This window comes from Enoplosus armatus, chromosome 5 (assembly GCF_043641665.1).
Source record: "Enoplosus armatus isolate fEnoArm2 chromosome 5, fEnoArm2.hap1, whole genome shotgun sequence".
In the NCBI taxonomy this organism is placed as follows: domain Eukaryota; kingdom Metazoa; phylum Chordata; class Actinopteri; order Centrarchiformes; family Enoplosidae; genus Enoplosus; species Enoplosus armatus.
In genome coordinates, this window is record NC_092184.1 from 7,548,056 (window position 1) to 7,566,642 (window position 18,587).

An 18,587-nucleotide genomic window follows, 5' to 3' on the forward strand; every position below is an offset into this window, starting at 1 on the left:
TAAAGTGAGGTTTGTTTGAGGGTGTAAAGCAAATGTATAGCAGCTGTAAGCTGAGTAATAATGTGGTTCGGCAGTGAAAGTGTGTTGCAGGGAGCGATGAACATTGAATTGTGTTAATTGGAGTCATCCGATACAGTGATATTGCATAAGATCCCTATTGGGTGTTGAAATGTGAATCCAGAAGGAGTGACTGCGGACTCAAACATTATGGACGTGATGAACAAAAAAAAGATTTCCCTAAAGAGCTCAACAATTTTGGAAACACAGCCTTTGTGTAAATATGTGAACGATTGTCACCTGAGGAAAGTTGGCCACAGTAGAAATCTGGCCCATTCTGCACTTTAAGGTTCCTATGGTGCATCCATCAACCGAGAACAAATCATGATCAGCCAATAAATGTTCTGAATAGGTCACCACAAATAAGCTCATGACCATTTCAGCTGTCCAAGATAAAAGTTAAATCAAAATGGTTTTAATTGACACTTGAGGAAAGTGGATGTACAGTACATACAGAATACAATAAAACGTATAAGTCAAATTACAGACAGCATATGATCAGTAGCATAGGCATATTGCCTGTCTGGTATTGGCGGTTAATTTTTAATGCTGTGTGTATGATTTCACCCCCTATGATCAAAGATTAAAACCAGTTTAATATACTGGACAGAAGGCAGAGCATATGCTGCTGCAGTGAAAAACTTTAAGTGCTGCCAGTGGAAGAAGGAAACCACCTCAGCCATGAACCACATACACACTTACGTACCATTTGGATAACATTTTTAACACACAAGATAGCCAGCTATGTCCTTCTGTTAAGGGGTTCTGGTTAATTTCAACCCAGGCCATTATTTCCCTAGTTTGTACTTTCAGCACAATTTAGTGTTAAAAACGTCACCTTCTTTGTCACTATAGATCTTTGCATAACCCCAGTTCACACACTCAAAGGATCCAATAAATTTGCATTTTTGAGTGCTGAAACAAAGGATTGCTTTCATTATCAATCAATACCAGTTTTTTTTTTTCAATTCATTTAAGAAAATGTCACTGTTTGTTTTGTCTGACCAACAGTCCAAAATCCAAGTATATTAAATTGACAATGAAAGAAAATTGAGTTTTTAGTTCAATTGCTTTTGCTTGCTGTACAAATTATGTGCGCTTGTTTGTATTAAGTCTATGCAAGCGTACCCCTGCCCAGAACTGGGGTTGATGTTGAGTTTCATTGATTTTTTTTCTGATTGTGTTCAATTCTGGATAATCAGCACTTCTTAACTCCCCAAAACCAACAAACTCTAAAGCCGTAAAAGCGTGACAAAACGTGGCAAAAATGTAGCTTCAGAGGAGGTCCTCGCCACGATGGTGGCCTCTTACACCGCTGTCAAACCAGCCCATAAAACACACCATCCGCAGTGTGAACGGCAGGTTACAGAAGCCCTTGTTAAAACACTCCTGGAGGTTTTTGCTAGGCAGATCGTTGTGACCATTGCTCCAGTGTCAGGAGTTAGTTAAATATGGGATCTAAATACGTGGGAGGCATTTGGGGCACAATATAAATGCAAATGGCTCTGTACTATCCATCAAACAATTAGCAGTGTGCTGAGAATTGCTATTCAGTGCTGCTGCATATAAATCTAGCCTTCTCTCGGCACACAACCCTGTTTTCCATGATAATTAAACGCTTGCTGCTCTTTACATGTCATAGATTTTCCATGCAGAATCCAAGACTAAATGCTAACTGACATTCTCAGGCAACACAGAAAACAGACAAAGTAACACACATGCACAATGTTTGGAAAGTCCCTTGGAGTATAATCTAAGATGATTACAGATTACTTGTCTGTGAAATCACTTAATTACTTACTATTATTACTAATTACTATCACTACGATTGAGACAGAATGTGTTACTGATTAGCGATGACATTTTTAGACAAATGACTGCCGATAAGCAGTGCATGAGTTAAATATTTTTAGCTTTTCAGTTCAGGGAGACCAAACTAACACTTTGACATACCATCAATGTTAATATGCATATAAATGTTAATACCATTCAACAAATCCAACTCACAATGTATAATTTATGCAGAAAATGTATGTAATCACGTGTATCTCTACCAATTATTGTAAATATATATTATATACAAGAAATCAGGGGGAAAACTTTTTAAAATATATTTCTGTGTTTTATTATCTAACCTGGTCACATAGTAGAAGGATTAGTGACAGTTAGCTCACAACACTGCAGACAAACATCTATACACAAAAGCAGCCTGTAGTGCAACAGAGAGGAAATTTGGGCAGATATCAAGAACATTGTCTACAAGGTCCATTGAGAGCAAGGAAAGCTCCACACAGGCACCACTTACTTCTTTTCTGGAAATCTTTCACATGCCTGGGCTCTATAGAAAAGCCTCCTCGGTCAACAGAAAGGTGTGTTTTCAATAGAGGAAAAAAAGACTTGGTTAGATGGGGTGGGGGGCTCAATGGCTTGCCAAACAGATCTGAATTCTGTAGTGCTAATGCAGACTGGGGTGGGGAGGGGGCATGTTGGGGGGGGGGCATCTCAGCAGTCGCCTCCTTCCGGGATCAAAAGCGAGCTCCGCCAGCGAATAAAACAGAATGCGTAAAAGCCTTAACTTAAACAAAAGTAGCCTGGGACCGCTGCTGCAGCACGCTCCCTGCTACTAATCACTCTAAGCAATTCAAGGTTTAGTCGTGACAGAGAGAGCAGGCAATGGAATAATGCTTTTAAACCAGCCCAGTAAATAACAGGGAGAAGCAATCTATTCACTTTCTGCATTGATGTACGCCCCTGACCTTGGCCAAATGCAGCAAAATGTTAGTAGTACTATGTCAAGCTGAAATGTACAATTATCCATTATCAATATTGCTGCTAAACCACAATGAAAGACATTTGTGTGTTTTCCTGGCTTGCCACTGCAGTATAGTGAGGGATTATCGAGAATTACATATCCTAAACTAAATAAATGGAAATAACTAATCTGGACTCAGTTTCACTATAGTCCTGAAAAACAACTGAGACAACAAATAAATGTGGAGTTCATGCAGGTTTTAAAGAGGACCCCTCCACTAGGCTGAAGTGCTTCTGTTCCCAGGCACAGCCAGTGAGTGCAGAGGTCAACCTGGTGGTGACCTGTCTCTCATTAGGCTACGATTAATGCTCATTATCCTGCAAAGGGGAGACCTGAGTTTGATTTATATTTTGGCCTGCGGTGAAAGCAAACCTAATACCAGCTAAGCAACAATCAACTTACTGTAAACTTGCTACTGTCAAACTTACAAATGTTTGACATTCGTAGGTGTAGCCTGAGGAAGGTCTATGGGACAGAAATGCTGCAAATAAATGATGCTCTGAACAAAACTATTTTACATGCTGTTTCCAAGCCTTAAGGGTTGGTTCACCGGAATTGCAAAAACACATTTTGTGTTGTGACAATTGTGTCAGTTTCATCTGCCAGGTTTTGAGATATCTGCCACTACCCCTAATACAATGGAGGTGGATGGAATTCAATTTCTGGTGCTCACAGCATTGAAAAATTACATTTAAACAAATGAACAGCAACATCTTTTCAGAAGCATTGACCCTATTAATCTGAATGATGAACAGACCTTACTGTAGACAGTTTACATTGGAACTACTTTGTACTTCTAAGGTATGGTCCCTTTGAAAACTGTCAAGAGCAAGGTCCGTCACACGGAAGGGTCAACAAACAAAATTCCATTTACCTCCACTGTATTTGGGATGGAGGCAGAAATCACAGAGACACATGTCTCAGAGCATATAATATATCTGTATTGCTAGTTTACTTTTTTTCAGTAATATAACTGGTGAGGGTAAGACAAGGCAATCAAACATTATTATGAGCCAACGCCATGACAGCACATAGATTGTTTCCCACTCTTTCACATACTTCATGTTAACCTCTGCTCCACGATCAGCTAGCATGACTCAGTCCCCTCTAACAGTTATTGGACCACACACTCCTCTAGCTAATAGCAATACATTCAACTGACATATTTCAGGCAACAGTGGCTGGGAACAGCTGATTAAATTCCTAAATCAATGACTTAACCATCTGAACAGATTTTTAGCAGACACAGTTAATTAATACTTTTTTTTTAGCTGGGAGCTGATCATTTTGCTCTCATTTTGCTTTTGATCATCACTGAAAGATCTGAGCAATTTTGCAGTTGTACTGGAGATGAACTATGAGCACTTGAGAACTATTCAATTTTGGTAACTGGTCAAATAACCATCACTGTGTTACTTGTGGTTTCACATTATAGCTAGTAGTTATAGTCTTTTGCTGAATTGACAGGCTAGTGAGCTAAAAACCTGTGTGGCTTGTGCTTTACCTTTTCTCTCTAAGTTTCTGGATGGATCCAAACCCACACGACAAAACCTTTGCTCTTACTGTAGCTTACATTCTTAATTATAATGTTGCAGAGATAATTCTCCAATAAATCATAACAGCACCAACTGTGATTCCCAGATTTTTGATACATACTGTATTTCAATGTAATATTGCCACTTCCATTTGGCTTGGCGTCTCAAAAAAAGTTCTTTACCTTTCTAGTAATTAATATACCAACGGCTTTATCAAATGTCACTTGCCTTGGTCTCATTATAAAATAACTGGTTGTATTCTACAGACTTGCATTGGCCTCACAAGTATTCATGCAATTGATGTTGCCACTTAACGGAGGAAGCAAAATGAGGTGAAAGCTAATGTTTATTGTTTTTTTCCCCCAGCACTTTATTAGTTTTCCATTCAACCCTAGGCTGCCTAGGTAATTTAAAAGACTCTGAAGAGTAGTAAAGGTACAGAAATTAAAGCAGGTGACTCCTGTGATATTGACATTGTATTCAAATAGCAAAATTAAATGTCTGCAGTTTCTTGGAAAATCCAATATTCACAAAATGAGTCACTGATGTTATCACACCTTAATGCCACTAATGATCCTGCAGTTTATTGGATCCAAAACATGGTGCATGAAATATGTATTTACTTAACATTTAGTAAACGTGTTCAAAGAAAGACAGAAATAAATCGTGGGCTAATCCAAATAGAGATGGTGGTCTATCCCGTCCTACACACATGATTACACGTGAATATGCAATAAAGAGCAAAGAAGTAGAGGACAAAACTAAAAAGATTCATCAAATCAAACAGATACAGTACAGAAAATCCAGACGGAGTCGAGCAAGATTTCAATAGACTCAAGGCATCAGAATTTGTCTCAAATGTGTCTCAAGTGACCACTTGTGGTTGGATTTCACTTCCCTGCCCAATATGCAAATAACCTTGTAAATCACTTCCATTTCTGTGGGCCAGAGAGAACTGACTACAGATGAGGTCTGCATTCACAGTACACAACATACAGCACGCTGTCACATGCATCCCTAAATATCTCCAAAAGTGGCTCTAGCATACTGATGTGTTTGTAGGTGCAGTCACACCTGTATTTAGAGCTGTCAACTTGTAATCAGATTACCTAATACATGCTTTACTTCAAAGTGTGACCACAGTCACAAACTTGCACGAATCCCTTCCTCAAGCTCCTACCCTACTCTGCTTCTTTCCCTGTGGTCCAGGTCATGAAGACAATGCCAATAAATTGTCACTGTCGCTCTTAAGGAGAACTCCCCTCAAAGAGACTGTGAGATAGACCTGTTGTACAGCTGGATACCAATTACAATCCACTCACTATGGAGTCCTCATGATGCGTACCTCGTGCAGGCCCAATGCAAGGAAGTGCACAGCAAAGATCACAGACTTAGTAAGGTCTTCCGATCACCAATCGCCACTGTCATCAGCAGGAGTTTCTACCTCAGGAAAGAACTAGTCATTTCCTTTCCTTGCTGGATTTTCCAGAGACATTTGGCAATGCTGCATAAAATATCACATCAGACATAGTATCTTAGCTGTTGGGTTTACAATGAAATATAAATTCTGCTGAGCACTGAAAATGACTGCTGGTTGGGCGACACAGTACACAGTATGTATGCACAAACAATAAATACCCTTGTTTTCGTTTTAAGTAAAAGCTTCATCAATCACATAAACTGGACTAATTAATTTTCCTCACCACAGCAATACTATGAATCTTACCTGGGCTTTGCAAAATGAATCAGCTAACATGGCGGGCTTGACAAGATATGAACATGGGAACCATGTGATAACGAAATGCACAACAAGCAGGAAGCACAACTGTGCTGTTAGAGACAATAAAATCAGCGGCTGTTCAATATCAACAGTAAAAAATCAGCGCACACAGCAAAGCCAGACGGAGGGTTCCTGCATGGTAATGATCTTACTCTAAGTGCCTAACTGAGTCATCTCCGCAAGCCCTGCTTTGACAACCACACACCTCCCACATCTCCCATCTCAGCAGCCTCTGGGTGGGGCTAATCACTCTGTAGCTTCATCATCGACTGGATGACAGCAGCGGCTGTAAAGATGCTATGTCTAGAAGGCGTGGCTGCTGCAGTGGCCTAAAGTAAACACACGGTATTTGTTTTCTAGAGCTGCAAACAGAGCATCACAACATCACATTTAAAAGAAAAATATGCCCTTTCGTAGAGCACGAAGAATTTAATTCATTTTGCTGTCTTTCAGTGCTACAGCGCAGACAAGAATCCTGAGAGGATTTTCCTGGGGCACTGAGAGTTGGTGTATGCTGATTTGCCCCTAACTGATTATGACATGAAATGGCTGACGGGTAGCTTGGCAGTGCTGTGTTGACCTGCACAATCCTCTTCCTCTGCCTCTAAGGCACGAGAGGTCTGCACTCTGTGATCCCAACGGCTGAACAGTAGACAGTGCTGAGGCTCGTAAAAACCCTTATGCACAAACGCCTGTGCAATTTCTTTTTTCAGCTTATCTACTATCAGTCTTTAATGCAGCTTTTATTCCCCAGTGAAAGCCCCATGTTGCATGTTATGAAAACACACACAACAAAACAAAATCAAAATATGTGTTGTGTCTTTTTTTCCGTCATCTTCATTGTTGATGCATAAGAGGGAAATGCCCTTTCATCTGTCAGGGCAGGGCACTGCATCCTCCTATATATAAATTTAATTCTCCAAGTAAATTAGGATTGATCACCACAGCTCTAGGCCACAATCAGCATCCATGATCAAATCAGGGCCCGGCCCTAGACAGAAAAGGATACTTCCATAAATAAAAACCATATGAGAGCCAGCAAGTGCCCATAACACTGGGGGGGGAAATTTGATTACCCTCTCCCTCTCCACAGGTGTGCTTTTAGCCTCCTACCTTCAAAGACTGCCAGTCTGATATAATGCCACACTATGTGCATCCTCACTGTTGTTTTCCTGCACTAAGGGTTTTACATCATACTTGCATCAGCGGATGTGAGCACTGCATGCTGGAGTCACTGCTAAGCAGGCGATGCCTATGGAAGCCTGGCTGAGGACGATCCCAGTGAGACAGGATCTGTCAGGAGCTCCTTGCCCAGCGACACCCAGGGTAATACATTACCCAGAATTAACACGTCATCCTGCGCTCCACACAGCAGCAACACTCCACTCATGCCATGCTGCTTAATGGATCTATTAACCAAATGGATATAGGGGTAAACTGCTTTCCAAACTGAAATTCTTGTTTGGTTTATGAAAATTTTGCTGTTTGCTATGAAGTTATTATAAAGGTACTAAAAATTTAGGTACATAAGTTTTCATGCAGACTAGTTTTTTTAAATAAAATGCACATTCTTGGTTACGAAATGCCACATTATTTAGTGTAAGAACATTTTGATCTATGGAGGTTTTGTGCCCACTGACTTACACATTTTTAACACATCATCCATGTTGGAGTAGTTATGATGGCCTGTGCTTCAGACAGAAATTCAGTGCAAACAGAAAGCACTATGAAATGACAGCATGCTCAGAAGCCACCCGCAGCGCTCCCGTGTCACCTGTTTGGGAATTCCTCTGAGACGTGTCTCTACGGCCATTAAAAGCACACTCTCCCGTTGATGCCTGTCACTGATATTTAGAAGAGGATTCAGAATGCCAGTCATGCAGCCTGTATCTCCTTGGCATCTTTGGCACCCAACCAGCACCTTGACGACATTCTGACAGCGAGGCACACAGCACCAGGCAATTTTTGACCAGTGCTCGCTCATCACAAAAGGTAAATACAGATAAGAGAGAAGCTCATAGAGTCTCTCATTTCTTTTGGACTTAGCTGACATGTTTTGACTGTGGCGCAGGTGATAGATGACGCTGTTAAAATTAACAGTCGTCCTTTGCAAAAATAAATACAAACACAATAAAAACTGTGTAGCAGGTGCAACTATATCAGGTTTAAAAGCCTATTTTCTCATGGGCTAAAACTGGTATGGACTACAGCACCAATAATCCCCTCTACTTTATCTCCCTGCCATTAGGATAGCGGCATCATTTCTTCCCTCTAAGCTTCATCTTTCCCTTTTTCCTGCTTTTTGCATATTTTGCCTGCATCAAGAAGAAACTAGACCTCAGGAGCCACAGTGAAATTTTCATAACTGAGAAAGCATGAAACCTGAAAAGCATAAAACTATGAAATCTGAATGATAAAACCTTACTGAAGAATAATGCATTATGTTGGTAGTTGCTACAGTGTAAAAATTCAAATGGTTGACATTTCTTCATGCACAAAGTGGAAGAGATCACCAGTCAACCAAGGCTGCTGGTACATTATATGCAGTTTAGTGTCTTCTGCTAACACATTTCTTGTTGACTCTCTCTGAATTCCAAAAATTTTAAATGTAAATAAATGTACCATGTAAATCCTGACTTCTCCAGCATTTTTATTTATTTTATTCATTTATGTATTATTATTAAAACTGTGAATGTGAATAGAAATACAAGCCATGTCAGTTTCTCACCACATCTGTTTTTTCTTACATTGTTCCTTTTTCTTTGTCTCGGTTTTTCAGGATATATGACGCTACATGACATTTTTCTAACACAGTTCCAACAGAGCTACACTTTTCTTAAATGTCCCCACACGCTGAAAAGACACAATAATAGACCACGATTACAAAATAATGCTTCCAATCACATCCACATAATCAAAAGATGACATCTGCTGGATGGAAGCATTCCTGTGGACACGTCTCTTCAATTGCTGCAAACCTCGGCCAAGCGCAAGGAATCTAACCATTGCTGAAAGAAGACGGCCATGCAAGACATCCAATTTGTGAGGAGTTAAGTGGAAAGGAACTGCCATTAAAATTGACTTTTTTGAAAGAGTAATAACTTCAGGCTTAATTTAGCCAGTGAGACCAATTCAGAATTTGAGTACCCAGGACAACAACGTTTTAAATTCATATCAGGCCAGTGACTAACTTAACTGACTTCACTTAAGTCATGTTTCACAACACAAATACTGAGTTCACATGCAAAATGTATCCATTGCTGGTGAAATCCACAATACTGTTTGGACTGACTCAAATAACAAGTCAAATGAATGTAGAAAACCAAATCAAGTCAGAATAAACAGTCCAGTACCACTTAAATCTATAAAAGATTACAATGATTTTTCCATAAAATACAATTCATAAATCAGTTTACTAAGTTCATTTGCATTCAAACAGTAATAAAACCTTTAAAATGAAGTCCAAATCAAGTCTTATTTGATTCTTTGAATTTACTTCTCAAGTAAATAAAACTGTGCTTTGGAAAAGTAGGTGCAACCTGAGTTAAAAAGATTAAGTGCTTCACAAAATGTCAATGATGGAAAGTTGGAATCTTTATATGAATTAAGCCTACATTACCAATATTTTTTTTTACCAGTGGTTTGGAGGACATCAACTGGATTTACCGTCACTGTTCTTTAAAATGTTCTCATAGCACTCTAACAATGAATAGCATAGTAAAATGTTCCGTTACAACTGAAGAAAGTGTCGAGCATCAAGGTCCAAAAGACCTGCTCACGTGAGCTCATTGTCTCCTGTTTAAGTGCGGTCAAGAAAGATCACATCACAGTCATGAGCATGAAGCCTCACCAAAAAACACCCACTCTTAACCCAGCATACCGTGCAGCATCTCTCCAGCACAAAGACGAGCTTTATCCCCATGCACTTAAGGTGCTCTCTCCTGAAACCTCTTATGAGGTGGACTTGCTTAAAGTTTAATGGGAAAGCTCATATAGAGCAGACGACCTGGTAAGAAAACCTAAACTCTAGCCATCACTCTGGATCTGACATAGTGAGTTAGGGCATACATTACTACACAAGACAGAGAGATCTGGAGGCAAAGGAAGAAGTGAATAAAAATACTGAACAAATAACACTTAATTGAGGTCAGTGTGATTGAACGCTGCAAGGCTAGGATGGCTTTAACATAGGTTCCAGATGGCAGGCTGTTATTTCACTGTGCCCTGCTAATACTGCAGGATTCAATGCTGGTAACCTGAGTGTCCCTTGGGCCCCCCCGGCTCCTCCACTGCACTGAAATCAGGGCCAAGCTCCCTCCTCTGCTACTCTGCAGGTTTACTCAACTTAGAAAGGGGGAGTGTTTGGATATGGTAGTGTGTGTGTGGAGGTGGGGGTTGTGCAGTAGTGCTGGAACAAAGCATGTTAACACCAACTCTGTGTTTAACAAGTTTGGAAACAAGCAGGGGTTTCCTTCAAATCCTCATTGGAGGGTGTTTCACCTCTTGACAGCAAGAGAGAATCCTGGAGTTTACGCTCGTCTTTCTTCCCTGTGCTGCCTCACGCTACACTGACTGAAACACTCTCATTCTGTCATCTAAATGTCTAACATATGGTACATGTCAATATCTTTCACTGCTAATCCCTCAGCAAATTAGGAAGAAACACAAAGATCGATGATGCATCTTTGAAAATGTCTTTAAAGGCATAAGATTCATGCGGTGTGTTTTCAGTGTTGTGTTAAAATCAAAGTACATTTGAGAGTCAAGGCCACCGCTGAGAATTCCAGTAACATTAGTTTTGGGTCTCGTCCAAGTACAGGCTTGTTCTTTCTCCTACCTCTGTTGTTTCCTTAAAAATTTGCCAACCATTTGAATCAGAATCTAATTTACATTTTACGCCTTCCTTTCTATGAAACACAGGCTCCTGCAGCATGTGGTCCTAAATTGGAGTAAAGAAGTAAATACAATGAATGCTTAGATTTTTCATTACTTAAAAAAAACAAAAACAATTAGAGCTGGACAGAACGGACTCTTGACACTGCCTTAATTTAAAGAAAAAGGATAAAAGAAGCAGTGTGGCAAAACACCTTTAGATAAACTTACCTACATTATGTATTTGTATGAATTAGTCTATAGCTGTTTTCACACAAGACTTGCAGCCCTTTATGCTCTATGCTCTGTTTTCATAAATACATTCATACTGAATAATAAACTAATTTTTCAAGATTGCCAATTTTGTTGACAACCAGAATCAAAGTATGTCAGGATGTGATTATCTATGAAAACAAAGGATGGTCCACAGAGAGGAAATTTCATTTTTATGGATGTTTGAATTGAAAGTGCTTTTGGTACTGCATGCAAAGATGTATTTTAATGGCAGAGTTGAACCTTTTCTACATGATCTTTGTTACTCATGACAAAACATGAAGCAGTCATTTGACACTCTCTCCGCCACCTCAATTAAGTTGAACAATGTTAAAAATGGTATAATTTATAATCGTTATATAATTTTGCTGGGTCAGTTGCTCTTTGACCTTCAACACAAGAAAGCAGAATGAAAATGATGTTCACCGATCCAGATTGATCTGTCCTTATCCAATGTGGAAAATTACAACATGAACTCGGGCAGCTCATCACTCACACACTAAGGCCAAACAAGAATTTCAGAGATCAATAGCCTGTTTGAATGTGGCTGTATTCAAACAAGAACCACCAAGAAAGACGGATATTTCCTACAATTCAGCATTAATAAATAATTTACAAAATAAAGTGTGATTGGTTGATATTGCTGTTATTGGGCAGGTTATAAATCAGAGTGGGCGAGATACTGTAGCTGCCATTGTGTAAGAATCACATGCTTGAGGAAAATCTAAATCTTACTAATGAAGCATGATGTACTCTGAAGCATATATGTACCGTATAACCAATACATGTGTTTGCTTGTGGGTGTGAAGCACAATCGTCCACATGCTCAAATACACAGTTTATTATAATCAGTGCAGATTATATATTTTTTCTGCACATCTTTGCAAACAAAACGATTTGCTTCTGCACTTAATATAACCGTACCTCTTCTTTAAACCCACTCAGGTGATCCAGATTCATTTTATTGAGGCATTTCCAGGACAAAGTGGTAGCATGAAAGGCCAGTTTTAATGTGGTTTTTTTTTCTAGAAGAGAGCCATTTTAAGCATATTTTAAGCACTTCAGTTTATTTATAACGTATACATTTTCCCTATTCAGAAACAGTTGAGCAATCTCTGTGAGATGATTGATTTGATTTTATAAGCGGGAGATTTTGTGGGCTCCTGCTTATGAAAGCTACTTCTTTTATTAGCAGGAGCTCCTGTGAGAACAGATCACACCAGACCTCGCTGGCAGAAACAGGCCAGATCACTATCTAAAACTTAATTTGTCATTTTCTGTCCTTTTGTTTCCTTCTCCTATTTTATTTATTTTCACCTCTTCGGTTGGGCCAATCTGGCTACACTGTATGCTGCACTGGACTTCAGGACGGTAAAACAAATAAAAACAATTGGACAGCTCTCCGTCTGTCTTCACATGCCTCTTTTTGTGCCTGAACTGCTTGGTGAACATTATATATCAACTAAGTGACTCGTCTAAGATATCCTACAACTATTGATATATAAATTAATTCAGTTGAGACCAGCCCTCATCAGTTGACCTAAAACTGATCAGATTATATTTGAATATTAAAGGACAAACCCAGCTGTAGAACCATATCACTGGTGTTGGGTGAAAACCTTTTATACATTACATAACTTTTTCTCTTCCAGACCAAAGAAAAAAGTTTTGCCATGCACTTTATTCTCAGGTTAGTTAATCGTACCAAAAAACTTTCATAGACACATATTGTTCTCAACCCACAGAGCATAGAGTCCTTGAACTGACGTTAACAGATAAAAATAAATAACTAAAACAGGAGTTATGAGCTTTTCAGCTGACAGCAATAAATAATCCCTGCTATGGGTCAAGCTGTGTACTATAGCACAGCAGTTTCCTTTACTATGATATTCTTCTAACTCAGCACAACGGCAGCCTTCCCAGTCATGATCTAAATCACATAAGCTCCTTCAATGTTTCTGCTTGTGTTAAGGCGCATACAAAAACATCTCTGGCACATACAGAGCTCCTCTTACAGCTATGAAGCAGCTGGCCTGGAATACTGAACGATTGGAAAGAAAATACAGGTAATTTACGGCTTTGAGTCATACAGCAATATTACAGTCTACATAACTGTTAGATAAAGCTTTTCATACCTTCTCACACTCTTTTTACTTTGCACATTTTATTAACACAGATTTTAGCACCACAATCTTCAACATAGTATCTAAATAGTGTTGTGAACAGCATGCCTTTATCAGAAATGCACACGTCTTCGCACCATCGGATCTTTATTGTTTCTGGAGGTATAGCGCATTTTACGTCATCTGGAATACACTGACCATGGGTTATTGCAATATAGAAACTGACACAAAATCCACTTATAACTCAACTTCAACAATTAACAAAGAGACCTTACATACATACATTAAAATACAATACTGTATGTATGGAGAATACCCTTATCTGCCAGAATTAAGTCATAGCAAGGTATTTAAATGAAACTATATGGTGATATCAGGCATCAAATGCATTGGTTGACCTGTACAACGTCATATCATTTGACACCTGTTTTACATTTAAAGTGAAAAAGAATACTGGCAGTGACAAAATTTAAATAACGGAATAGCTCATTATATGTATAACATGTCGCCAGAAAATAAGACTACTGTGACACTTTTTGCCTGGATGATTATTTGCATACATCAGAGCCATCGCTATTGATTACCATCACTATTCAAATGAAAACTGAGAGAGTACTTGTCCGCAGGGATAGCAAATTTGCCATGCTACAGGCCCAGTTGGCCCATGCACAATAACTAATAACCTCCATGTTTGCTTCTAATTACTGTACAATCCAAACGGAGCAAAAATACGGCAGGAGGAACTGGAGGAATGCAAAATCCCCGTTTTAAAATGAGCCCAAAAAGCAAGAAAACATTTCCACCAAGTTGCTCATTTTACACAACACTGCATTGAGAAGCTGAGCAATAGCGACATGAAGCAATGTGTGGGTGGCACAGTGGGCAAGAGGGAGAGACAAAGATGTGCCAGAGCTCTTTTCCTCCTGATTAAAACAGTTCATTTTTTTCATATACGCAGAAATTAAGGGATGCAATTGAGGGAAGAGTCAGCTGATTTACTTTACCTTAAGCTGATCATAAACAAGTAGCAATTTCACAGGGAGCCACATAGACTACTGACTGATGTTTACACTTCTACCTGCAAAGTGACATTTTCACAACGTACTACTCATATCAGCTTCTATTGGACGTTTTGGGAGCAGACAGTCTCAGAAGCCTGTCGTTCTGCTGGAAAACCCTCCAACCAGCAGCAGCTGAATAATGGAGTGACTTTAACAATAGATTCAATATACAAATGATGATGCAACAAGAGGCTTCAACATACAGTAACTACATGTTACTAGAGCACATGAATAACCAGATAAGAGCCAGATTACCTAAACTAACACAGATATAAGCTGCGCTGATTGATTTTGTAGGCAGCAAAGAAATGTACACATACATTCTTAAGGTGACATCAATAAAACGAACACAGCTCACTCATATTTACCTCCTCCTGGTATGCTATCTAGTAAAAAGGGACTGGGGGGCTCCTGTATTTTGCAGTTTCACTTTATGATTAGGCTGATAGGCTGCATGTATGTTTTACAGAAAAAATACTTTGTTCAGCTTTAAAGCAGATCCTTCAAACTGGAAAAGGCTGTAAGGGCACTTGGGAGAGTCAGTGGGTTTGAAGTGCATTGAGCAACTCTGTTGATCTACACTGTTAGTGCATGCGTGCTGTGGCAACTCCATTATTTATTCAACAGTGCACAAGTACTACATATCAAACCGCAGCAAAATACTTGAACATGCAAGCCGGATATCTGAAAATGCAAGCTGGCTGTGAAATTATGAATATGCTCTCTGATCCAAGGATACGTTGCATTATTGTGTAAAAGGTCACACGCCTATGCAGGAGACCGTCAAGCGGCTTCTATGCTCAGTAACTTCCTTCAGCAGCAACGCTCAGCTTATTAGTGTTTTTTGCCCAAAGGTCATTCAATTACTCCAAATATTCAAACATGATTTTAACAATTTTGAACATCACTTATCAATAAATAAATTATGCTACCCCCTGAAAGTTGAAGATTCGAATCATCAGTATTACACTTCGACAAATAAGTACACAAAGTACTTTTGCACGCAATATTTTTCCATTAATAGCCATTAATACATACTATAAGGCTGTTGAAAATGTTACAGAACCAAAAGGAAGTGTCTGTCGGATATAATAAAGCTGAAATTGAAGTAAATAATATGCCAGCCCTCTGAGCTTTTCCAAACTTGGCCATTTAGATGCATTCACTGAAAAGCATTGAGGGGTAAAAAACATTGATTGTCAGTAACAGTGTTTTTATTCAATTTCACCAAATAAAAAATGCTGGTTGGACCCTTAGGCCTGTTTGTATTGCCTCCTGCTCCAGCTCTGTCATGTCTTCGTCAAGATGCTGAGGTACAAATTAGACACAAACAGTTTATAAGCTGCCCTTTCTCTCTTTCTCTTGCTCTCTCTCTTCATCGCTTATTTTTACTCAGTTACACAAACACGCGCTCACAGAACAACACACACACCAAAGCACTGTGATGTGCAAACATTGCACCAAGAGTGTTGTTTAGAACAGCTGGTTACATTTTAAAATATACAACTCTTGTCTTGTCTGAACAGAAATGAATAGACCTCGAGTATTTTTAACTGGAAACTTTTGACTAACATACAGTACATGGGATTAATTTTTGTTTAGATAATTAACAAACAATTGTACCAGGGTAATTCAAGCAGTGTTAACCGCAATTCTGGACACATTTGTTGTTACGTGTTGTTGTTCTTATTCCTTCAGCTAGAAGATGTGACATCTCATACATTTTTTCCAGGACAGTTGTAATGAAATATGATGCAAAAAATTGTTCAGTTATCACATTAGCAGTGGTACATTTTATGTTTTCAACAGAGCAGAATGCAATGCAGCAACATCGAGTGCATGTTGATTAAGAGACAAGTCTCTGACTTTTGATTCTGACTATGCTATTTCTTCCCGCTATTGCTCACTCTGCACGCATGCACAACCCACATTCGAACTTGGTAGCTGAAGTTTGAGCAGTGGCTGATGATATGCAACTGTAATGTTGTTTTTCCACTGGCATGATATTGCACGCTTCAGCGCCACACTAACATCTATTTCCACTGCATCGTCACAGCAGGGGGTGACCATGCTGACGCACAACATAACAGCCTTGTTTGGGAGAAGGGCCAAGCCATGATGGGTTCCAGCCATCAACCGAACTCTGTGGACATCATGGAGAACTGATTGGCAAAAAATGCGTGGTCAAATGACTGGTATATTTAGACTTCAGTAATTTTGGGGGGGTTTTGTGCTCTAATGTAATTTGGGAAGGGCTGTTCTTTGGAGTTTTGTTTTAATCATACATTTCCAGTTCTTACTTTCATCTAACAAATAGTAGCATCTACTATTTTCATATTTTCCTGCTGCTATTTGAGCTATTATGAAGTGCTCTGTAAGAGGAAATGCTTAAAAATAAAAGCCCTCCACTGGAGAACCCCTAGAAATCTTTTATTGCGAAGCTGTTGCAAGAAATGTTTTCGTTCTTGTTTGTTATTTGGATATTTTAGGACTTTAAAGAATAAAGAAACAATGTAGCTACAATTACAAATTGAAGTAAATTGAAATTGAATTCCAAAAATCAAAAGGTCATTCTCTAGTCTTATCCCATAAGGATTCCTGATGTCGAATGTCTCAATGCCTGTATCTCTGACCATCAATGCCTTATGTTTAGCATGGTGTTTTGTTACCAGTCCCCAAAGCTAGATATAGAACTTTTAACTCATCCTCTGCTGCTAAACTCAATTCTGCCTTCAACATCCCCACTAGTTTCTCTGGCTTGCCTCTTTGTGCAAGTGAACTGTTGAATAATTTTAATAATACATGCTCCTCCATCTTAGATGACATTGCTTCCTTCAAGACCAAAAAATGTAGTCGCCCCTTGATGCCCTGGATAAATGAAAATATTTGGGTGCTAAAGAATGTTGTTCAACATTGTGAGCCGAGTCATTGATCCTTCCCCGGACAAGATATTGCCACCCCTGAGAAATGCGAAGAATTTCGTTTCTTCTTTACTCAGAAGATCTCAAAGCTAAGAAGTTTAATTTCTCCCCAAGATTCTTCAATTACTGTTGAGAAACCCTGTATAGTCTCTATCTGCTCATTTAATCCAATTTCTCTATCTACACTAACTGATATGGTAATGAAAATGAAACCCTCAACCTGTCCTTTAGATATTCTTCCTGCTCTGTCGACAGGTTCTGTTCCTGAATTTTTGAACAACTGCTCTTGTTCAACCACTTTTAAAAAGGCTGTCTCTTGATTCCTCTGATCTTCACAAGATCTGATTTTAGGCTTATTTCTAAGCTCCCATTTTTAGCTAAGGTTTTAAAAAAGGTTGTAGCAGATCAACTGGAAGCTTTTACTAAGGAAAACAATATTTTTGAGAAATTCCAAACCAGTTTTAGAAAAAAACTAATTACTGAAACTGCTCTTCTTCAGGTTTTAAATGATTTATTGCTGTCAGCTAATGCTGGCCATAAATCTATTCTTGTTCTCCTGGATCTAAGCGCAGCATTCAATACCACTGACAACGCTATCCTCTTGGACAGTCTTGAAACCTGGGTGGGTATCGATGGCACTGCTCTACAATGGTTTAGGTCCTACCAAAAAGACAGGCGTTTCTGCGTTGGTGTCACTGTTGCCTGGTCAACTGCAATAGATGTTTACTGTGGGGTGCCCCAAGGCTTGGTGCTGGGTCCAATCCTCTTTTCCATTTACATGCTCCCTCATGGCCACTTTATACGTAGATGTGATATCAGTTTCCATTTTAACACAGACAATACCCATATCTATCTAAGCTGTGACCCTGCAAACAACTACCAGAACACTGTCAACTTGCTAAACGGCCTTCAACATCTAAAAGTGGATGTCACAAAATGTCCTGCAGCTAAATTCTGATAAGACAGAGATATTGATCATAGGTCAATACAGTGCAAATGCCCAAAACTCAAACAGTCTTGGTTCACTGTCCCATTCAATAACGAACTTGCAAATATCTTGGTGTCATTTTTTTATCAAAATCTCAGTTCAGACAAACATGTCACAAGTCAATGGTTCAATCCAGCTTTCATCATGTCAGAAACATTTCAAAGA